The sequence below is a fragment of the Ciconia boyciana genome, chromosome 11, assembly GCF_034638445.1.
Source record: "Ciconia boyciana chromosome 11, ASM3463844v1, whole genome shotgun sequence".
Classification (NCBI taxonomy): Eukaryota; Metazoa; Chordata; class Aves; order Ciconiiformes; family Ciconiidae; genus Ciconia; species Ciconia boyciana.
In genome coordinates, this window is record NC_132944.1 from 23,357,606 (window position 1) to 23,382,730 (window position 25,125).

General features: G+C 36.6%; 1 protein-coding gene across 9 annotated transcripts in view; it reads left to right on the forward strand.

Moving 5' to 3' along the window:
- The window catches only part of ERC2 (ELKS/RAB6-interacting/CAST family member 2), a 532,276-nt gene that overhangs the window by 78,549 nt on the left and 428,602 nt on the right, over positions 1 to 25,125 (forward strand). The gene's annotated exons all lie outside the window — the stretch shown is intronic.

Below are 25,125 nucleotides of genomic sequence, written 5' to 3' on the forward strand. Positions count from 1 at the left end.
GTGTCAGGCAAACAGGACAGCGTGGATCTTCCTCAGAAAGACCCTGTTGCTCCCTGCTAAGAAGGGTGAAAATTGCAGGGGGGTCCAGTACAAGCTGCCCACGGTAAGGGGAATTGGGACAAACAGGTCTATTTCCTTCGAAACTCGGCAACAGCGTAGTCTGATTGAACTTCCGGTCGAGTAAAAACACCAATTTGCCTGACAGATCAAAGCATGAATAAAACTAATACAAGAAGGTAGAAAACTATTATTGGCTCCTCTATATCGCTAAATGTATGAATGCTAGAGATGAAGAACAGCTATTTACATCTGCAGAATGTTGTCAAAATATTTTTTTTGCTATGGACAAATTCTTTTATATTTAGCTTATGGCTACTTTAGCGTGTCGTCCATGTCCTGTCCTCCCCTCTGTGGCCCCCCCCCCCCCCCCCGCCTTTTTTTTTTTTTTTGTCTTCTCTAACCTAGAATATGTATTGAGGCCTCAGTGGTATCTGGCACCCATCTGAAGCTTGGAAACTGAAAAATGTGCAGGGTGCAATGATACATTTCAGTAAAGTTTTCTTGTGAAGGTGCGGATCCTGAATCTTTTCACAGGCAGAATTTTAATTAAAAAGTGATACCACCCGTTAATGAAGTCTGAAAATCAATGGATCCTGAAAGGAGTTGCATAAGGAATTAATGATACTGAGTTTGTGACGAGGGAGGATTGTGGGAGAAGTTCTGTAAACTAGCAGACAAGTTTCTGGATTTAGATCTGCTATTCTTGGAGTAGTACATACAGTCTGTTTCAAGGGTGGATGATTTGCTATGTATTATTTGTTTGGTTATGTGATTGTATTTCACCTGTTGCACCAGTATCGCTTAAGTTTGTGAATCCTAATTTGGGTATGTATTGGACATGAGTACATTTACAGTGGAAATTTTAAGAAGGTTTCTAATTAGTATAGTAGTTGAGAGCAGTGAGAGAAATAGAACTAAACAGAGCTTGAAAAGTAGATAAAATGCAAGCTTCCAGGTAAAGTCCTCAGACATCCAATTTATTGATTAGTCCAAGGAATGTTGAAAGGACATCATATTGCAACTTGTAGACTGTGCCTATTTCTCCTATATTTATACTGAATTAGTTTTATGTTTCACAGTCCCCCCTGGGTTACCCTCGGGCCAGGAAAAAATTTGTTCCTTTCTCAATTTATAGGAGGGTATAGAGGTTGTCTTTCCTCTGGAGTTCTGCAAGATAGAATGGGGTTTGCTGGTGTTTCAGCTTATGACATGCTGATATGCCTTGGTAACTGGTCAACGTTTAAAAATTCACTAGGTTTGCTGTCTGGAATCTGTCCATGTCAGATTGGCAGGAACTATCTAGTGATTTGGAGATGTTGGCTAACAATTTCTATGCTATTATAAGAATTCAAGGATTTGGGTGAAGTCTTCTGTCTCTCTAGTTCTCTTCCTGCTGCACATGGTATTTATGGGGTTTGATTTTTTTTTAATTTTTTTTTTCCTGCAGATTTGAAGTTTGTAGGGAGCTTGGAATTATGATGTGTAGGGTGTATGAACTGCTTAGAAACTAAATGTTTAGTAGATGCCTGCTTGTTTTTCCAGGAATCTGGATTTGATTGTTCAAGTGGGCTCTTGGAAAATGTTCTGATTTTCAAAATTTGTCTTTTGCTGTCTTGTTATGGGAAGTAGTCTGCATGCTTTGAGGGAATATCAGATATTCTGTATAGTTTTATCTATTTGTTAGAACTCCAAATGGATCAACTTTTGATCTTCATGTGTAGCTTGGTAAGTCCTTGTTATTCTGCAGTGCTTGTTTGCATTACTGTCACTGCCTGTAGTCTTCATCCTGCACAATACAGTTTTCCAACATGATAAAACAGGAATTACTCTGTTGAATATTCTGCAGTAGTCTCCTCAGTGGATTGATATTTTTATTATTTTTATTTTTTTAACTAGTGTTTGTAAGTTTTCATCCTAACTGTGTAAATGACCTTGCAGAGTTACTGGATTTTTTTTTTTGTTCCTGAGAATGCTTTAAGAGTAAACTGGAACTTGGATACATTTTTAATTAATTCCATTCATGAATTATTTAGTATTCACTCAAATTGTGTTAATCTTCCTATATCTTTAACAAAATATTTGTCATTTTAGAGCTTCATCTAAAATATTCTGCTTTCTGTATTTTTACAGGTTGGAGTATAGAGCTCGTGTTGAGTATATTTCTGAGAAGCTAGTATATTGTCATGTGTAACATACTGTTTGATCAAATCCTGAACACTTTTTTCTGTTTTTAATTAGTTTTGCTATCACTGCATTTGAAACAAGTTAAGGAAGACAAACTTCTTTGTAGCAGCAAATTAAGTTATTCAAGGAACAGAGTCTTCTAGTGTGTCAGTTTACCTGTACAATGATAGATTCTGCTGTAGCCTCCGGTTGGAAGAGTGCTATCTATGGAAAAAAAGCTGAACGTGGTGGAAATGAGGTTGAATGTGGAAAAAATAACTGAAGACTACTGATTTTCTACAGCCTCAATGCTACATTAAAAAGCATATATAGATCAACTTCTCATAAGCTATGCTGTTGGTATCTAGTTTAAAAGTACTTTCAATCTGAAGTTTTTCAGTTCTTGAAATCTAATTGTGTACCATTCTGTTACCTTTTAAATCCTAGCTGGAGAAAGGACAAGCCGCCTAAGTATTTTGCTGAGCTTTTGAACATGTTTTACCCTGACGCAACCATATCTTTCTCCCTTGTGCTGTTCATTTCTTAGTTCTTTAAAAAAGTGCCAAAGCTGGCATCTGTCTTCTTGCTTGTTCATTCAGTCTTTTAGATCTCTCAACATGGTGGAATAGAAAGCTAACGGATGAGAAGCAGAAGAAATTGATTTTGTTATTAATAATCACTGATGGGTGGAATTTTGACCAAACCAGAGAATTAAACTAACATGCGGTGAGACAAACTGAAGCAACTGGTTGTGAAACATTGGCAGTTAAGGACATCCTCTTCTACACACTCATGTCTCCAATGGCTGTCAATTTATCTCCTTGACCTGCGCCCTCTTGGGCACTGATCATACTAGGAACTGAATAGTAAGGGATATGTTCTTTGTTATTCCAGAGCTGCTTTTGTCTAGCTAGTAATTTTTTCGAAGTTCACTTAACTAGGTAGAGAGGAATAACTTTTCTTGTTGTCCTTCAGTCTCTACCACTTTGTCAATTATGCAATGTTTCTCACGTTCATTTTCTGCCCATTTCACATAAGCATGCACGTTACCAGAAACCAATATCCTACTGTTTTGATTCAAAATAATTTGCTGAATATCTAAGAATTGTGTAAACATTTTTCTTTCTTAAGCCATTGATTGTTTCTTTTTTTCCTGTGAATAGCCGTAGCAGAGTTTTGTAATATAGCTGCCTTCAAAGATCTGGAATTTCTCCGGGCCTTAGATTATATTTCTTAGAGAAGGCACAGGGAAGAGACATACAAACAGCTAGTGTACCAGAGGCATAGGAATAGCTCTGGAAAATAAAACAACCCATTTTTTCCCTTTGTTTTCATATTCTTAGCAGATTTGGACTGACTTTGGTGTGTTAACTACCTGGCCCTCAAAGATTGTACCTTTCTACAGTGTACTGCATCTTGAACTTTGTTTCACAGAGGCAAACTTGTGATGATAGGTTTACTCAAGTTTTGTTTGAAGGTCTTAAGAATGGCAAATTTGAGGCTTATTATACAGGAGGAGGAGGACACTTCAGCTGAAGTCAGAATCCTGCTCTTTTACAGAAATAGCAAAGAACGTCAGTGTCGGTAAGGTTAATTAAAATGTTGGGAAATAAGCTATGCAAAAAATTGGGATTAGTTTTCTTTCCATGTATTAAGAAATTTAAAAGATGGGCAATAAGCTTTCACAAGGATAGCTAGATTCTCAGCTTTGCGTTAGTTATAACAGAAGTTTCCTTAGTTGCTGATTCGCAAAGCAAGAAAGAACAAATAAAACTCAGATTGAATAGCAAAAAGTGTGAGCATGTGTTTCTGCTTCAGTTTTGGAGATGCAGCCTGTTGAGGAGAGAACGTTGAGCTCTTTTCCATGGTTTCTGAGAACTCCTGCTTAGTTTGCACTCAGTTTTCCATCACTGAGTTAGACTGAATCCTGTGTTTGTAACTAACTAACCTCACTCAAATATTTTTGTTAATGTTTTTCAAAGGTAGCTGAATTTTATTGGTATTTTCTGAGACAAAATTATATAGCATTTGCTGTGATAAGGAAATAATGTATCCTGTACAGAACAAAGTGGTCTTTGCAAATACACACATGTAAGAAAAAGGACATTCTTGGGCCAGGCAGTCTCCCTGGATGTATGTTAATGGTTGAAATCTGTCTTGAAGCCATAATGTCATACCATGGCATTCTGCATGCTCAGAGTTAAATATCATGAAGATCACTAAATATACATTCCTGTCAGAAAATGCAAGATGCCTGCCTTAAAGTTCTTAAATTGGTTATCACATGTCTCTTCTAGAATTTTAAATAAACATTTTTTTTCTCTATAACTTTGGGAGAACTGTAGGTAATATGGGGATTTTATCATGTGGAAATCTAGCACAGATGTTTGGTATTACTTTTTTTTAAACATAGTGACCACACATTATTTACCCTAAGTACCATTAAGTATTTTTTTATTATTGCTATTAAAAACTTGCCTTAGGCAAAGTCCCACTAAATCTCTAGTAAAGTCAAACGTTAAAATTCCAGCAAGTATTTTATTATATATACATACACGTATATTACACACACCCTCTCTATATAACATACAATTTCACTAAAACAGAGTCTGAGATCATATAGGATTTTATATACACATTTTAACTCTTATCGTGCATGTATTCTTAAAATAATGTTGTTGCACATGGTTTAAAGCTACAGCTTTTTTATATTTAATAGAAAGAAGAACAGCACAGCTTCTTTATTATAATTTAAAGTGTACTTTTAAACTTTGAAGGTTTTTTTAAAACTTGCTCTATCTTTGAACTCAGCTTGGTCAAATAATGAAGGCTGCTGATAGGATTTGAACTGCCATCATGAATTAGTTATTGCATGTTTTTAAAGTTATTAATGGAGCAAAGTTCCTTCTTCCACTGTGACTAGAACAGATGCCTTGCAGACTTTTGGTGTTTACTGTAAATGTCTTACTCTGGAGCCAGTAGTAATTTACTGAGGAAATGCTTTATTGACACCAAACGTTTCTTCCCTGAAGTTAGTTATATAGATTAACAACCATTCTAGACTGAACCTCTTTATTAGGTTCATTAGTGCCTCTTTCCTTCTATTTCTCCTGGCTCAGCTCAAAATATTAATCTAATCAGCTGCTATAAAGACAATTACTTTGTATCAAAATATCAATAGTAATATGTGTTTTTAAGGCGACCTCTTAAGTATACAGAAGGACTTTGCAATGTTGGCAGTCACTCCAGACTTGAGAAAGTAGACAGAACCTGATTATGCTCTAGAGAACAGTTATTACTTCTAACATAGCCCATTCAGGTTGTTATGCCCCATGATATTCTTGCCAGGGTGCTTGGTTGCAGTAGTTTTTTGTAAGTCCACGTGAAGGATTAGAAAGCTTTGTTCATTTAGAAATCGGTTTCTTTAAAGAGAGGATTGCTCTCCATGACAACATCACCAGTAGTTTGGAATCTAGAATATGAGAAAACTGTCAGTTTCAATCTGACATGTCTCAGAGTAGCAACTAAATAAATTGTTTTAGGAAGAGAGAGAAAAAACAGAGGTTCATAAATAAGCTGGGTCTTCTGTACCTTTCAATATGTGGAGGTGATAAGTGTTGATCCTGCCAGCATTCCTGGGAAGTGCGTCCTTTAGAAGGTAACCTGGGGACTGTCTTGAATTGCTGGACAACTAGTCTTGTCCCCAGATGTGGAAATACTATCTTTGCAGGGCTGTTTGCTCAGTTCATACGCTTACAACTTTCAGGCTGCGTGTAAACATTTTAGAGACTAGCCAATAATGAAACAGAGAAAAATTATAAATTTTGGTTTCTATCATAGGTTTTGTTTCCTTTCATCTTCTTTCTATTATCTTTTAAAGTCTCTGTTCTGTAAACATGCTGCTACTCATCTCTGGCTATACTTCATTATTCTATAATGTAATTAATTTTCTCTAGCTTTGTTGTCTTGTCCTTGTTCGTATGAATGACAGTAGCTTACCTATGTGCCTCACAGCTCCGACATGTTGCTGTATTTTCACAGAAAGAATCAGAGCTGAATTTGTGGGGAAGAGGGAAGTTGATTACCCTTGAATTCCTATGTATACCTTTCTGCTTTAGACTCTAAGTACAAGAAGATGTACCCAGAGAGTAGTTAAGCCATGGAATAGATTGCCCAGAGTTGTTGAGGAGCCTTATTGGGGTGAGGAGACACAAGACACAGACTGTAAATCCCACAGAATTTATGCTCATAGCACAGTTTATTATGCTTAGAAGTGCATTTGAAAGTCACTTAGTCGTATTATGTGCTATCTTCAACATTTATTTTAGAATTATTTTCATGTAGTAATTCTGTTCCCATTAGATAATCCATGACTAAGAGTTTTCTTAGAACAGGCATTAGAAAAAGAAACAACTTGTCACAGAGAACGTAGAAATTTGCTGCTCCTGCTGAAATGGAACTAGACTGAGAGCGATTATGCATCTCTTTAGTTGCTCTGCACAGCGTAACACCTAGACAGTGCTATCTGATAGAAGCCATGTTTCCTAATCACTTAATCCATTCAGGGAGAAGTCATATTTCTACCTTCTTAGAGCCTCTAAAAAAAAAAGAAAAGTAAAATGAGTGCTGCTATGGTGTTCGTATAAAATATAATGAAAATAAAAGGGGGAAAAGAAACATCACTGAAGATTAAAAAAAAAATACAGAAGCCAAACCAAAACACCAAATTATTTAAGATGTAGTTTTATCGCATACATAGCTCATCATAAATAATGTTTACCTCTTGCATCTCACTGGGATCAGTCAACTCAAAACTAAGGAAATACTTCACAGAAGAGCATGAATGTGTCTTCCAGAACTTCAGCACTCTAAATATAACAAAAATATTGATCTGTCCACTGATCTGTGTTGCTGACAATGTTTGCATGCCTCACAGTTTATTTTTAACAAATTTAGCTCTCGGTGTGTGTCTTAGTGTAATACTCCTCTTCTGTAGATGAGGAAAATGAAGGAAAAGGTCAGTCAGCAAACTGCCTAGGTCTTCTCAGAAAATCAGTAATGAAGCAGGGGCAAGGATTGGCATGAGTTCCATGTACATTCCCTGACCACCGTTACTCATTTCAGTCCACTATGCAAATGGAACTGCAGTAGTTGAAAAAGGAGTGTCTTTATTAAAAAAAATTAATTTTAAATAGAATAATGTATTTTAACGTGCTAATGTGTTAAACAGGTTTTGTTTAAAACATGAGCTACTAGAAACTGCTGGAAGCAACTATGGTCAAATCACCTTAAGGAGGAGACAGCTGGAAATGAAAAGGCTTAGAAAAAGGGTACTACTGATAGTTGTGTGAAGAGTAGGCCCTGGGTAAGAGGGTTTTCAGTTGTTAATTAAGATCAGCTGAGTGCTTGGGGTGGAAGAGTTGCTATTAGGTGTGAGATTTCTAGTACAAGGGCTGCTCCTTGCGAGCACTCCGTTTCAAGCCAGCCAGACCTGGAGAGCTTATCAGATAGCCAGTTCTGCCTAGTGCAAAGCAGTCAGTATTTTGTGTATTTTGAAAATTCAGGGGGATCAATTCCATTCCAGGTGTGGGCAAGAGTGTACATCCTTAACATCTGATAACTTTCGGTTGCATCACAAGCTGTCTCTTGAGGGGAAGATCTAACATTCTGAAAGGCCATTGTTTTCTAGTTTCCTTCTATTACTTACTGTCTTTCATAGTCTTGTAAGATCATGCTGGCCAATTTTCTAGTAAAAGAAGTGTAGACTTGTTACGTAGTATTAATGCAGGTTCTAGGCTATTCTTTATATATTAAAAAAAAAAGGTTTTTCAGGATGAGGTGAAAGAATTAAGGTTTCAGTCAAGTGGGTTCTTACTCATGTGCTGAATTATTGTTCATACTTCTCAAACCAATAAACTTAATTAAACCACATCCCTCTAACCTTCTGCTTACACTGGACCCATGCAAATAATGTGTCCCAATTTTGCTGACTCCTGACTGTATTTCATATTGAGGTACAACTGACTGAATCTGCTGGGGTTTTTTCAGCTTCCTTTGGGGTGGTAGCTGTTGGGCAACGTTTAAGTCAGGATATAAGATATCATTAGTTAATGGTGGCAGGTAACTAATAGTCTTATGGCAGATACTGTCTTCCTACTTAAAAACATTGCAAAGAATTTAAGACCATACTACTAAGCAAGTGTTAGAGTACCAGTCATGTTGGGTGCATTTACTGCAATTTAAAATTACTGACCTTCAGCCAGCGGGCATAAGGAATTGGAAATGTGCTTATAAGGTGGACCTCAAAACTGAACCAACTTTTTTGTTCCAGATATACTGTCTTATAACATCCCAGAGGGAAAATTGTTCTGAAAAATTATTCTATCATCCATTTGAAATGAAAGCTACCGTTGAATCTTTTTATGATAACAGTGCTTTCCCACTGTATAAATGTTTCCAGAAGAATATTGGAAGAAGAGACAGAATCTGCATAATTTCAGTTATTGTTAAAGTTGCTATAAACTGGCATCTCTTTTACTTACCGCCTCCTGCATCATCTCACAAGAAAACCTTAGAACTCTAGAGGAAAATGAAAGTTTTGTAAAATAATAGGTTGAAGAACACTCACCGTTCTTCTAAATCCTTTATACCTGTATAGTTCCAAGAGCAGAGTAAGATTAGCAAACCCCATTTTGTCATTTTTTTCAGGGCTAAATTCTAAAACAAAACTGCTATTTCCAGCACATCACATGTTTTAGCTAGGTTGAGATTCCCTTGTCTTAGGAATCATGCAGCCTTTTACCTGGAGTGAAACCCCACGTGTTGCAGTCATACGAGCTTGACTTCCAGAAAACTGCAACAGGCTAGCCTCCTGCCAGAGACTATACACGGGTGTGTGTATGTGTACGTATGCATTTTTTCCTTTGCATTGATATAAAGAACCAAAAGAAGCAAATGCGTCTTGTCATCTTTAAAAAACCCCCACCTCCCAATTGCCTAAAAAGGAAATACGTCTTTTCATTTGCTAAACTTTTTCCTTGTACACATCTTAAACTCTGTGTAGCAACGTGAGTTTTGCGTTTGTATATGCATGGCCTATCTCAGTAATAAAAGTGGAAGTGTAGTATAGGCAGTAGAATATGGCTAATAACGTAAACTCTTCCTCAAGTTTCACCTGAGACTAAGTTTGAAGAAGGAAAAGTGTAATGTTAGACTAAACCATTCAATGAAACAAGACTTCTGATTTAGTGAACAGATGTAAACTTCTTGTTGAAACAGTCTGACCCCTTTCTTCAGAAAGAAGCCTTTGATCTAGTGGAACTGGAATTTAGGTAGTCACTAATTAGCTGATGATATCCTAATTTTATAGATGTATTCATTGGCTTGTGAGATCATCTTGATTATAGGTCAATTTTTTTTTTCTCTTGACAGCTTGAGCCTGGTAGTCCAACATGATTATAGAGCTCTCAATATATGTATTTGCAAACACAAAATTTGATAATGAGTATAAATATATCCTATTTCACTATAAAGATTTGGTTAAAATATTGATGAATAACCTCAATGTGCTCTGAAAGACATATTCACTGACATTATGGATATGTTTGGAAGTACTGAGGACTAAATCCTGTTTGTGTTTTTCCATGAGTCAAATGAGGTCAATGGGATTAATTGAATGACCTAAAGTGAATAGGATTAGATTTGAAAGAATAAATTAATCCAGACTTGGTTACTGCTTGGTAGCTGCTTGGTTACACTGGTTGGAAGGAAGTAGTTCTCTGTAGCTTTTCTGTAGATGGAGCTGACTTCTTCACCTGCTTGGCTTATCTCCATTTCACAACACATGTGTCATCACACTCATATGTAGAAGTATTTTGGTTGCTCTTCAGATTGTTTTCTTCTCCCTGAAACATAAATCTTTAAAAAACAAACAAACAAAATCACCCAGACTTTTTAGAGCCATTTATGTATAATCAATATATTTAGAATAGTTACTGGTTCTGTGTGTTCTTGTGACTGTGGTTTCCAAGATTAAGGGCAGTATTAATATAGGCAGTTTTATGAACTCAGGGGACTACTTACTATTATGCCTATCTATAGAGTTTGGGCCCTTGCCTGTTTCTTCCACTTTCATACAAAAGAGTTGAGCAATATTCCTGCTGGTCTTTTAACAACACTTCATAGTTCTTGTAGAAGGAAATGAAGTGATAAACAGAAACGATATGTGATCCAGGGAAGTGTGAATCAGACATGTTTTCCTAATTACTTTAAGAGGAGTGCATATGCAATACCCTATTACAGACTGTAACAAATTATCAATTTTTTTGGGGTGTAGAAAGACAAAACTAGTCTTTCCTACTCTGTAGACTCAGGAGGTGTAAGGGGCATATCTAGTATGTTCTTTATTGCTCTGCTTTTTGCATAATTTACTTGAATTTATTATTTTTTAAATACATGGTTAGTATTCTCTCCTAGACACTCTTGTGATACTGGAAGATTTTGTACGTAGTTCAAGTTCCACTGGCATAATTCAGAAGAAGAAAAATAATCTGACAACTGACAGAGAGAAAAATGCTTAGTCAACTTACTGCTATACTTGGTAATTGCAAACAGGTCATTCTTAGGGGTGTATCACGGAGTTCTGGCTACTGTATTCCTCCATTAACAAAATTCTTATGCTGCTATTGCTCTGCTATGCTGGCAATTGGATTCCTAATTCACTTCAGACAAGCATTTCTTGTGAAAGTGTTACAAATGGGGCTAGTAAAGGGACATCTCACTAAAGGGAATGAGCTTCACACACTGTTCTCCTTAAAATCTGCATTTGTAGAATGCATTATTTTCATCTGTTAATGGATAATTAACAGCTAGATAATATATTTCTTTACTCACACTGCTTTAATTGGCTTTGGCTCTTGACATCTTTTATTTCCCTGAATATAAATTTATTTACAAAAATGTATGTATCTTAGGTTTTAGATTTATAACAATGAATTTAAGCTAAATGATGTGTGGGGTGTTTTTTTCCTTTGTTTCACTATTTAAGTCAAAAATAAACATGGGGAAAAAAGTATTCTCTTAACACGTGATCTTTAGAAGGAGAACTTGAGTAATGTCTCAGTTTGTGATATCTTTTCAGCAAGTTCCTGCAAATAGTGAGTTAATTAAATTTCTACTTTTTCATTATCAGCTGAATTTTTACAAGGTTTGTTAACTAAAGCAGTGGTCTTCAGATGCTGAATGAGAGACAGTATATTGTTTACTAGAGACCTGAAAGTATTAGGGGTGAAAAAAGGTGTTATTAACTGTGCCCTTATTTGCCACATAACTTTTTATGACTATTGATAATATTCAGATGATATTTTAAGATTAAACTTAATTGAGTTCAGGTTTCTTAAGTAAAATTGCTTAATTGCAAATGTATATAACCCACAAGAATTAGTCTGTTCTGCAGGATTGCTTTTGACAAGAAACAATTGTTTGGTATTGAAGTAATGCATTTTCTCTGGTAGTTATATGCCAAATAAGTCAAATTATGGTTCCGATGGTTTGGTTGTGGCTGTCTAAAGTGTGGTACTTGATGCTTCTCCACCAGTTGTTGACAACATCTCCCACTTACAGGGGAGCTGAAGTGCCACACTTCAAAAAAGAAGTATGTTTGTGCCAACAAAAATGAAAAGATGCATTGTTTCTGCCATGCTTCCAAAGCATGATTCAGTTTTGTAAGTTCATAGATCTGGCTAATGTAGAAGAGGTTTTAGTCATTTTTATCGTGGTAAATGATAACCAACGGCATGTTATGTAAGCAGTACAGATTAAAATTTCTATTAGAAATTACTATACAGCTATTATGATTATGCTATTCTTCTGCAGCATTATTCACATTAAAAGAAAGGTTGCATGAAACTGTATGGCTTCCTAGAGGAACTGTGCTATGAAAACTGGAGGCATGGAGAAACTTAGCGTGCTATATTTTCATATATCCTCTTGTCAAGGAGTGGAGATTAAAACAAACAAACAAACAAAAAAAACCCCCAAAAGACAACAACCAAAAAAAGCCACATGATAGTCCGAGAGCAGAGAATATTTTTCTGATTTACTTGCTTTTTCAAAGTTCTTTCCTTTTTAAGTTAGCAATTGGTTTATAGTCTACTCTCATATAACTTGCTAACTAGAGAGTGCTTTATGATTCACTTTTTCTGTTAGCTTGATTCTGCAGTCATACCTTTCTTTCAAGATGCTTGTGTAAACTATTGATCAGAATCTAATTGTATAGTTTGTTTAAAACCAAAGATGTGAAAAAGTGTCTCCTGAGTAGTTCTAATTTTGGCATTTTGAATTACAGTGGGAACATGATAGGCCTTATCTCATTAAAACCTCAGGACAACCATGCACATGCTTGTATGAATAGTCCCAGTGAACATTATATAAAATTGCATAGCATAGGGGACGATATTAATCAAAGGTCTGATCTCTCCTTATATCACAAACCAATCCCCACACGTGGAGATTTGTAATGAGACCTGAGAAAAGTTAGTAGTGTATTTATTATGATAAATGCTGTACAGCAGGGAGTTGGACTCGATGAACCTTACGGGTCCCTTCCAAGGGGAGATACTCTGTGATTCTGTATTTCCTTAATACCCAGCGCCCTTCCCAAACACCACTTCCCCACGTACATACACCTCGCTTTGTTTCCTCTGGAATAGACTTCTGCAGACGTGCGTTTTCATGGCTATGCACTGTGGGGTTTAGCAAGATACAGACTTCCAGGTACATGAAACTCGTTCAGCATCGGAGGTCATGGCCATTGAAATTATGCTTGTCACTTAATGTCCTGTGAGTTGCTGTGGCCTTCAAGTGAGGTACTACCACCTGCAGCACGAGTAGCCTGTTAGAGATGAGAAGCTCTGTCACCCTGCAGTTCCCAATGTTGTATCTCCTGAAAACAAGAGCGGGGGGAGGGCGGCTCCCTGACCCCTCCGACCCGCCGGCAGGCAGCTCGCTGGGCTGACGGCCTTCGCCTGCAGGCCATGGGCTTGCTTCCGTCACCAGAGGGCATTCCTGAGGGGGAACAGGGCTCCTCCTGGCTCTCGGGCTGGTCGCGCCCCACTTGGTGCCTTTCCTCGTTCATTTTGATACGACAGAACTAAGAGGAGGACTACCTTCATTTAAAGGTGACGGAAAGACAATTTCATAGAGATTTGACAGTAGTCTGTAAACGGAATGCGGTTTAGAATAGCTGCATCTAAGAATTGAAGCAAGGAGACTAAAAAGTAGAGAGCAGCTCTCTACAGAAAAAGTTAAATCAGGAATTCAGTCTGAAGGTATTGGTACAATTCGGTCCCAATGTGTTAGTCAAGGTTTGTAATTTAGTTTACAAAAGTAAAAGAGCGAACTGAGGTGCCATCTTCCTCTTCTGAAAGGACTGGAGTTTCACCACGATATGTACTCTCATACCCCAACTGCCAAAACACACCTCTGCACTGAAGCTACGTGGTTGGGACCTAGAAGGTGGACGGTGGAGAGTACCTCAAGTTATGCTGACGTGCCCTGCTGCATTTCAAGATAGGCTTGTAATACTTAGCTTACTCAGAAGTTTTTCTTGCCTTTTTAATGGCATGGTAATGGGTGACCATACTGAAGAAGCCAAGGGCAGCACATACATAGCTGCCTTCACATCACTTAGTTTGTGATGCATTTTGGATCCTCTGACATGAAAACCCATATATAGATATAGCCTTCAGGAATATATGAAATACTTCCTATAATTACTTCATTATGTAAAGTACCTGACCTTAGATGATAAGGTTATCTAAATACAATAAAATTAAATAATAAGATGCAACAAGATTTTTAAAAAGCAAATTTCTCATTAACTCTGGTAGGAATTGTAAATCTAAATCTTCTATGGAAAATTTAATCTCTCATCTGCATGAGGTATTAATTGTTCCTTTATTATCTTTGTGTAGTAGATAATACTTAAATTATTGTGTTCCTTGAGAAGAAATAGCTGGGACTTATTCAAAACAGCAAAAAAGCTGCATTGTTTCTGTTAAAAAATGTAAAAAAAAGTTCAAATGAAGGCTCTCTTAGATCACACAACAGTCCTTCATAATTTTTTTTAGTTTCAAAATTGATAATCTACTCAAAATACATAAGACTTTTAAACAACATGAAATTAATAACATAGAATATATGCAAAGTTACAGGATCTGGTTCTGAAATTCTTTGAACAAGAGAAATGGAACATGGTGAGGAACTAGTGACCATTGAGGGAGAGGAAAAAACAGAGGGGGGGGAAGCAGAAAAAAGGCAGATTAATCAGAATTTTGCCTTGTACCCTTGCACCACCAAGGTTTTTTGGCTGAACTGCTACACATCAAGAAAAAACTGGTGTTTCTAAACACATCTCTTTACTCTTTAACATTTTCAGTGTTTGACTTATTTAGTAGAGGGAGTCTCTATTCTGTAATGTGGTTAAAACTAGACCTCATCTAAAAACCAGGAAAGTAAATAACATAAAAAACCCAAACAAACTAGTTTCAAATTATGTGACAAACTTTTGTGTGTGTATATACAGCCTTGTTTCTTATGTCAGTGTACATAGAACACTGGAGCAGTAGGAATAGGGATTGCCTCAAATTTTTTTTTCCTTTCTTTTTTCTTTTAAATCTGTGGTGAGCAAGGTAATAAAGCAACAGTTTACAGCAGTATTGAAAAGATGACTAGGGGGTGCAATTGCATCTTTTTGAAAGAAAAGTTTACTGTTAAATGTCTGACAATTATAATTTAATCATCTTTTATAGTAAAATACAATTTAATTACAATGAGCTGGTCAAGTGTACAAGCGAACTATGATAGCGTATTAGGGAACCGCTTATGGTCATTTCAATTGTTAGCAAGTTTTTAGCAAGATCTTGATTTCAAGCAGCCCTGAATAGAGCCACTGCATCTCGCAGCTTAAGGCACCTGTGAGGCTCCAGCATTCCTTGTTTCAAGATTATGGTGAAGAACCTACCATCCAAAAGAACAATGTTATCGGTGAGAAGACATATTATTCTTTTACATCTTGAGACTCATAGGCTACGTCATTCCTGATGAATTTATCTGCCCTAAGTATGAGTAATTCAACTTTTTAGTATTTGCATTTTCACAAGTCATTGTGGAAGTGTCATAGATGAGAACAACCCATATACTGCCTGCTCAGTTGTCGCTTTTGCTGTCATCTATTAAATGTCATCATTTTGATTAAGAATTCCAGTATCCTAGGGAATTACCACTGTGATAATTCCCTAAGACATAGCTTTCATTCTTCACTTTTTTTTGCCTCACATAGAAGATGCCTGTGGAGGTTTTTGTAGCTTGAACAAGTAACATAATGGTGAACCAACCTGTGTTGGAGATTTTTTCTGATTTTGTAGTGCAGTTACACAAACAACTTTTTCCTTTTGTAGAGCGCTCTCAGGAGAGCTTTCTCTCACAAAGGAAGTAGAATCTATATTCTGTTGAAAAGAGTACCATCATAGTACAGGAGGGAGGATTTTTATTGCAGATGCATTGTTATTCCCAACAAAAAAGTTGGTCTGTTTCAGAGCATTGACGGACTGAACACCTGCGTGTTTCAGACTCAGAACAATCAGTTTGTTCTCAATTATTCCTGACTCTCTTGGAGAGAGTCATTTTCAGCTCTCAGCTTGGAAAAGGCATATTTTCACATAGGAGTACATCTGGCAGACAAAAGCTTTTCTGCTGATAACAAATCTCAGAAACCATTATCAATATAATGTTACCCCTCAGCCTCTCAACAGTACTGTGAGTGTTTACAGAGGTCTTGGCAGGGCTTACATCCCATCTGTATCATTAAGGCACAGGATGATTGGCCAGAAAAAAGGAAATCTTACCAAGAGATTGGGAACAGATAAACATACTCGCTCTTGTGCATTTTTCTTATCTCAAAAAAAAAAGAGTTCATTTTAACACCAACTCAGATGATAGCATTTATCAAAACAATAATGGACTTCAGGATGGTAAGACAGAGCTTCTGGAAGGATTCCAAATCAGGGCTACTTTGATTTGTTTCCACTGAGCCCTTCAGCAGGAGGGGTTTCTTCTCTCTGTCACAGGTAGTTGGAAGCCTGGTGCCACATGCAGACTTGTTCCTTAATTTATTAGCTATTTTTTCTGAACGGTTTGCATTCCAGCAAAGTAAAAATACTGGTTTCAATCTCCTGAAAACCTGGGTGGTTTTTGTGTCTGAAAAATACGGAGTTAGAAACTTGTATAAAAACTTTCTCTCCTTTTATTCCTTTGGAAACAAATTATGAATACATTATTAGTAAGCTGCATATTCCCAATGTATGAATTCATGTTGGTTGAGCTTCATGGGAATCTTTGATTCAAATTAACGTTGTGGTGCTTTAACTAATGTAAAATGTATTTGAGTATTTCCTACAATCTCTTCCTGCTACAATAATTGGACAGTACGACTGTGGTAAAGTCCATAAATAAGGGAAAGTGTAGGCTGTGTAATTTACAAAAGGTAGCAAGCAGGGTTTGGGACTGGTATGTACATCGTCGTGTTGTGATATTAGTGAAATTTTTACGGTTGGACTCTGATCTTAAAGGTCTTTTCCAGCCTATACGATTCTGTGATTCTGTGAAATGCTTACCAGTTATTTAAAACATGCCGACAGTCTTAGCAGAAACTCTCCAGGGAAGAGAAGTGAAAGAACTGACTTGAAATACTTAGTTTGCCAGTTGTGGGGGTTATCCATCTGTGGATTCATTGCAAACAGGAATATCAAAGAGTTCTTGGGTCTGTGGCTGGTCTGAGATCTCTAAGGGATGGTTTTCTGAGTCAGTGGTCAGGTTAACTAATTCCTGCATTCCTGTCAGTGCAATTATTGTGGCCAAAGCAGCAGGTCAGCTAGCTTCCCTGCATTGACATCTCCTTTGGATTCCCCCAGGTGGTTCAGCTGGCTATAGAGGCCCTGTTCAGTAATCTCTTAAATCAGATTTCTTGTCTTTGCAGGAGAGATCCATTTGACACCTGTCTTCTCTCCTCATGTTTAGTAGCATGTTTTTTGGATAGATACTTACTATAGAAAAGTCAAATTTAGACAATTGTAAGAGCATGAAGGAATTTCCAAAGAAAGCTTGTTATGTCAGATTGGAAAAGGTTTTGGACGTGATTTGAATAATTACATTTGCCATTGTGAGACCTACATTTATTTGACTGTATTCCCTCCAGGTAAAAATTATTTATTGTAAACTTGGCAGTCATTAGTGTTTCCAGTCCTTTAATAGACTGCTGCACCTTAAGGTTGCAGTGACTCACAGATTTATGGAAGAGCTGCAAGAATTCTTTTTCCACAACAACATCCTCCCCTCCTTTTGCCTATCTGAGTTTCATATTCCAATATATTGGAGTCCTTTTTCTCCCATCCTTCTTCCATTTCGTGCCGGAAGTGGAATTACTTCAGCAATAACCGTGTCGGCCACTATCAGGGTGAAATGGTTGAGACTTTTCTGTGAGACTCTTTTGCCCCGCTTTGGTACTCTACTGTATTTCATCATGAGGTGATCTTGATGAAGCTGTACTCAAAACTTTTCCCCAAGATAGTTTCAGAATTCCACATTTAATCAGGTTATATGCTAACCTGTATTCCTTCTGAGACATGTTCAAATAATGAAGAAATTATATGGCACTTCTTAGATATCAGAAGAGCCTTGTTATTTGAAGGTTGAAGTCCTCCTTCCGGAAACTGTTGGTTCTGCTGAGAGAATGAAAAATTTGACTGTCTCTCTGAATAGGCTTTGCTATAAATTATCTGGCTCTGAGCACGTTCAGAACTTTTCTTTCCAAAAGTGTTACGTGCTGCTTGGGATTCATTTACAGGCAAACACTCACAAGGACAAGCAACTGGAAAAAAAGGAGTTTACCAGCTTGTCTGTCCTCTGGATTTCTTTGAGATGCTTTGACCCTTTATGAATTCTGCTTCCTGCTTCCCCCCCGTCACTTCCACTCTCATCTATGCTCAGAGCATAGAAAGAACGGCAAAGGTCATGCCTTGTTCTTGCCTCTTTCATACCCTGAGTGTAGCTAGGAGGTATGGGCAGAATAAGTAGCAGCTGTTATAACTCTGTTGCAGGTGTATAAAGCACACGAGTAACCTTGTGTGTCTGTCTGTCTGTCACACCTACCTGGCTACACAGCTCGGACTTCAGTTATTTCCCAGCCTTCAATCCAAAAAGCAACTAATTGGGAATGATGGCTACATAACTATTTATACAAACACAAACGGTACCAACAAAATCAATGTAACGTAGAGAACAGGGACTTGACTCTGTCTTTTCCAAGTGAATTTCCTGGCTATAAGGCTATTAATAATTCCTTGTTATTTTCTTTCTTCTCTAGACCTGAGAAGTTCTACCTTTTAAGTTTCAGAAATTCACCCAGATATTTTTGGGGTTGACGATTCCCATCCTCCAGCAAAGAAATTTAATTTGTTCCTATATCAGTGTTCAGCTCATGAAAATATAAAGCTTCCCTTTCCTACTGTCACTTAGTATTTCTGTACATTCATGTTTCCGTCACTGTAGTTTTAAATAAACACCATCAAATTAAATGCCAAATCTGCTACATAATAACTTTGTGTATTTGTTGTGTATGATACTTTGCATAACGCTTGTTTTTCTGGACACTTCACAGTTGCAAAGGTTTCTGTCATCCTTAAGCTGAAACTCAGCAATAGCTAATAGGATAAAGATTGTGACAGATACTAGGTTATAAGTGAGAAACATTTTCACTAATAATTTTAAATATTGCAGAGCTAAGTTATTTCACAAGTCTCTGTTAAAAAAGCCTTTTCTAATGTAAGAAGACTGCTTTTTGTTCAGCCCTTGATGTTTTTGGCTTATTTCATAGACTTCATCCATAGAGGAAGAACCTTGATTCAAGCTTCAGAAATGTCCTTCTGAAGTGCAGTGGGAAGTCTGGCAATACACTTGTTGCAGTCATTGTATGCATTAATTGCAGATTTTAAACTCCCTGTTATATGGAACAAAGGCATAGAAGTCTGAATATTTTCATTTTATGTTCATTTACATTTAGTTTCAGAACCACCAATAAGAACTTGTGCACATGTATCTATATTAACTTTTGGTCTTTCTCAGAAGTATGTTTGTGTGGGTCTAAAGGCAGTTTAAGGCAGCATTAGGGTTCCCTCATATTTCTTCTCTACAGTAGGATATGAGTAGATTTTATCCTTGAAGTGCTATTATATTAGTATGTGTAACTACTTTGATTTTATGACAATTAGCAATTTGATTTTCAAGTTGGTATAATAGTTCTGAGGTGCTTTGCAATTTAGGTATTTTTAGAATAGTAGGAAAAAGTATTATTGGTAGAATATCTGTGCAGCAGTGTACAGAATGAACACACTTGCCTTTCAGTTAACCAGTTAAAACTCAGAAAGAAAAGATCAGGTTTATTTTACGTGGAACATCCGCTATTGAAGTAAATGCAATTATGGCTAAAATATTGATATTCTTTTTGTGTCAGAGGATTTCCTGATACAGAAATATTTTCTGGATAGTAAGATATTCTTCGCACTTAGTGTTAAGTATGCAGTCCCTCACAGTAGCTTTGCAACTGAATAGCAGTTGTTATCAGATACTAACGTTTTTAAAAATTAAATGTAAATAATATATCATATGTAGCATTTTGTATAATCTGGTATTTGTGGTATTAATGGATCTGTAAAAATGTTTTGGGTGATGATTTGTATTAGTTCTTTTGCATGATAGGAACACTGTGAAATGCCATATAAAACAGATGGAGTATGAAGACAGCCAAAAGTTCTTTTAAATATATTTTAGACAAATATGTAATTTTTTTTCTGCAGTGTAAATGTAAATCCTGATTTACTCCATCCGTAAAGGTTCTTTCTAATAATTCTGAGACAATGATAATACCCATGCTTTGGTCATGTGGTTTTCCATGTTTGTTTACAAGTGCAAAATGATTTTTCTTTAGTGACACAGTAAAATGTATATGATGGCAGAAAGAAGAAAGGCGTTTTTTGTTGTTGTTGTTTTTTTAATGTAGGAATGTAGAGTTTTTTTCTCTATAGGGTACCTATTTTGTATTCAGAAATAAAATTAAAGATAGACTGTCTATATTTTGCACTAATTTTGCCTTTTGCATGTCTTCAGAGCTCTAGATGTCTGAATTGTTCCTTCCACCCTTCAAGATTTGAAGCACTACACATCCTGATTCTTGGTGTGAAATAAAAATAAATTCAAAAATTGACACTTGTGAAGAATAGACAATACACATATATAGCATGTTGAAACTGTGTGTATTCTCTTATAGAATGCCTTGCAGCTGTGGAGATATACTTAAGAAAATATTTTTTCTAATGCTTTCTTGAGTGAACAATCTATCAAAACCTTCCTAGGAAAAGGAAATATCTTTAAAAGTTTTCATTATGTTCTCAGCTGTATTAAATCAGTGATTTTAAAAGAATGGATTTATGCACTCTGGTACCTGAACAAAGTAATCTGTAATGGGATTGTTTCACTGTGATGACAGAATTGCAAATTATTATTAACAGTGTAAAATATTAAGTATGAGACATTTTGTATTTCTCTTTGCTAGCAAGTTCCTGAAGGACATAAGATTTTAGATCTTGTCACACTCAGAGGCAGAGTCTCACCTAACCTGGAAAACAGCAAGAGAAAAAAGGAGGAAATAGACCTGTAAAGAACAAAGCTCTCTGGGATTTTCAGAGACTGGCTTGGAATCTCTTGAGAAGAAACTGAGTTAATGATTGACCTTGGGGAAGGAGTGAAAATAATGAGGTGTCATTGATTTTTCATAATTGCCAACGCTATAAGTGATAACTGGAAGCAATATATTGTTTTGTCTTGAAAACACCCTTCAAAAGCTGTTTTAGATGCCATTATACCATAACAGTCAAGCAAAAAATTGGTGTGCTTGTATATTAATCTGTTAATCTTGTCTAATTTAATGCACTGAGAAATCAGGTCTAGCTGTTGTGGGGTTTTTTTGGTGTGCGTTTTTTTAATGAGAAAGTAATTCTATGACTTTTTAATGGAGGAAAGTCTGTCCAGCATGTTTTAAGTGTTATGATAAAATAGCACTGAAGTAAAGGATGGTTTTAAACTCTATTTTTGTAACACATGGGCTGTAACAGTGCAGGCTATGATTTTTTTTTTTTTTGGTGGACCATCTGTTCATGTACTATTGCTTATTAATGAGAAAAAGGATAGAAATAAAGGAAAGGCAAAAATATCTGAAGGTAGCTGAGAAAAAAGTCTTGTACTCAGCTTGGAGAGTGCCATGTGAAAAAATACAGGCTCTTCACTGACTCTTAGACTGCATTGGCATTAGTGTAGTAGGGCAGCATAACAAGACTAGCTTTGGAGAGTTAAATAGTTGGTACTGAGGATATTTTGGGGAATTTATGCTGGATTACATCCCATCTGATTGTGTGCTGAATTCGTGACAATAAGTGTAGCAAGTAAGCGCTCAAGATGGGGACAACCAGAAGGTACTCTTTAAAAGCCAGTGGGACTTTTTTTTTTTGGTCTCTGCTCTTTTCTTTCAAGTGAGAGAAAAGTTGCTTTTGTGCTTTTGCTCAAATGTTTACAGTGTGCTAGATGCTGAAGGAAATACAATTTGACAAGAACTTGGAAGTGGAGGTACTCACTGTATGTGAAACTTGTGCTAGAAAACTTTCAGAGAATTTTCAGTTACATTTGTAACTTTATCAGAGAAATTTTCAGAGAATCATAGAATATCTCGAGTTGGAAGGTTCATCGAGTCCAACTCCCTGCTCCTCACAGGACTACCTAACACTAAGCCATATTACTAAGAGTGTCGTCCAGATGCTCCTTGAACTCGGTCACAGCACCAAGCCTGTCAGCTTCTGTGGGGAGCCTGTTCCAGTGGCCGACCATCCTCTTGGTGAAGAACCTTTTCCTACTGTCCAATCTGAACTTCCCCTGATGCAGCTTCATTCCATTTCATGAATGTTCAGTTAGGTTCTTAAATCTGTTTCATTCTAGAAAACTCTTTGATGGAGGGATATCTCTTTATTTTTTCTTTTTTTTGGTTAAATGTTTTTCTCCTTTTCCTCTCTCTACTGTCTTTCCACTCAAAGCAGACAGACTTAAAAAAAGTATTTTAAGGAAATTTTTTCCGTATTAATAAAGTAGTATTATAAGAGAACAGCCAGATACTCAGAAATTATGAAGCATAAAAACTGGTTTTCTGTAGAATCTCTAACGTCTTTGTCTTTACAGAATATATGCTGTGTTTCCACAAGACAAAACTCTTAATGTAAAAAATAGACTGCTCAGTTGTTCTATACTGGGGTCAGGTAGTCAATCAGTGTTTTTTTTTGGCAGAACTTCTGTGTCATTTGCTCTAGAAACTGGAAGAATGTGTATTGAATGAAGAAAATAAGAAAAGAAAAAAAAAGAAGAAGAAAAGAAATAGTGGTATGATAGATTAAAGGGGTTATATGTGACTTGAGACACAAAGTTTCTTGCTGGCTCTGCCACTGCGTTTCTCCTTATTGCTGGCCCAGTTGTTTCAGGCAGAGCTTTTGCAAATGTCTGCTTACCTGTTTCTGATTTTCTGGGTTATCCTTTTGATCCTAAGAATTCTGTAAATGCTAAGTGTTTAGAATTGCAGATGAGGTCATTGGAAGTCTCGGATAATCTGTTGGGGGGAAAAAAACACCAGTCATCCAGTGATTGGGGCATCTCAGGCTTTGCATGGTGAACAGCTCATAAGTGGGAATGCTGTTAAGTCAGGTCTGTGAAATTAAACATTATTAGTTAGGAATCTGGGAAAGGTATTTTTCCAAAATAGCCACATAAATAGGGGAGAATAAATATGTAACTTTTCAGAATAAAATTTGAAATGTAATAGTAATATACACTTTGATTAAATTGCAAATGTCACAAAACTTCTAAGGGCCTGTTCATTAACATAGGAGCTGTTTTTTATTTTATTTTTGAGAGAGAAATATAAAGATCAAAACTATAAAAGTTAAGGTCTTTAATATCTTTAAGACACGTATTGTGATAGGGATAATGTGATGGTTTTACAGAACTATTTCTGTAGTCCATTAGGCTGTAGTATTGCTCTTTCATAATTCCTATTACTACTACAATAGGTTGTTTAGTTCATGCACACCACGTTTAGTCAATAAACAAACATCCAGAGCCTGTGGAAAGTTAATTTTCCAGAGGTTTTGGAAAAATCTAATTAGATGAGATAATGTGGCATTACGGTAATGCAAAAGCTAAAGTATAAAATACTTTCACTTGTAATCTGAGCACTGCCCAGACTGCTTTGTTAAATGCTTTCTATTGGAAATTACTTGCATTAAAAATGCAGCAGTGCTTTCTGATGAAGGAAAACCCTTTGAATGATACTGTTCTTGTTACGATTTTACTTAAAGTCTTGAAAAAAATTAATTTAATAACTTAGAATGTTCAAGACTCTTTGTTTTCATGTAATATTACCAGTGCGGTGGTCTGAGAAGTGGAAGAGGGATGCACTTGTTCCAGATCTTGCTTGGCTTCTTTGAATAGGCTGTGCTGGTATTTCAGGTTATTTGGAACTTACTAGGGTATGATCTTTAATTTCTTTATGGTTAGCCTTGTAGGACACTGAGTAAAATTTGAGAAATTAATTTTAGAAAATAATTGTATCTTGTGCTGTCTTTAGGGGCCTGGACCTTTGAAGTCCAGTGAGCTTTATATGTATTCATGTGAAAGTACAGCATTTATGCTCAGGTAATGTGCAAATCTCCTACCACCTCCAAAAACAGAAGGGAGAGTTGTCTTTGTGATGGCTCAGTATGCCACTAGATTTTTAGTCCTCAAAGCTCTACTAAAATGGTAAATACTTGTCACATAGGAGCTCAGGATTTTCCAGAACTACTGGAGTGAAAACTCACTAGCTTTCCAGCAGCTTGACAGAAGTTCTGCATTCATGGGAATGTCATATTTCCCAGAGGAATATTTGAAGGTTGGATTAGCAATAATCTAATAGGATTTTTTTGTGTGTGTGCTAGTGTTTTCCTAATGGTATAATAAATTCAGTCCCTAAGAAAACAAGAAAGAGTAATATTTATGTAGGAAGGCACTTTTTCCAGTGAGGCTTAAAATTAAAGTGACTGCCCTTTATCCAAGCCTGAGTCATTGTCCACTTCATAATTTTGATGCCTCTCTGGAAGACAGGTACATGCAAGCTTCCAAAAAGTGAACAGCATTTGCACTTTCTTCTAAAATACAGAGGAGGGTTATTGGCAGTGACGATGATACATTAAAGAGCCTTGGAGCAAGGCCTGAAATTGAGTCACCTTGCTAGCTGTAGAGACTTGCTTGTCTTCTGTGTACTCCAGTGAATCTGGGACTTATTTCTGCTCCAAGAAGAGCTTTCCACAGAAGAGGTGCAATATGCTAGCCGTCACTCTAGGGCGCTTTCAGAAGCGAAACATGATTTTCAGTCTCAGCGGAGGTACTCAGTATATGTGTCTTTTAGTTGCTCAAGAATGGGAGGAGCGGGCAGAATATGCTATGAATGCCCTTGTTAAACTGAGTTCCCAGAGGAAGACAAAGAACATTCTTTAGTTCAGATCTTAATTTTGAGCAAGACACTTCGTATCCTAGTGCTGACAGTATTAGAGTGACTTCTGAACACATGCGGAAAGGAAGTGATAGACATCTGCTGCACCTTCCACTGTTGCAAGGAAGTTTTCATGTAAATGTTTTGATTCTCAGTACTTACATTTACAAATTACAACTAAACCTCAGAAAGTCTTACTTTATAAATATCCCACCTTCCAGCCATGA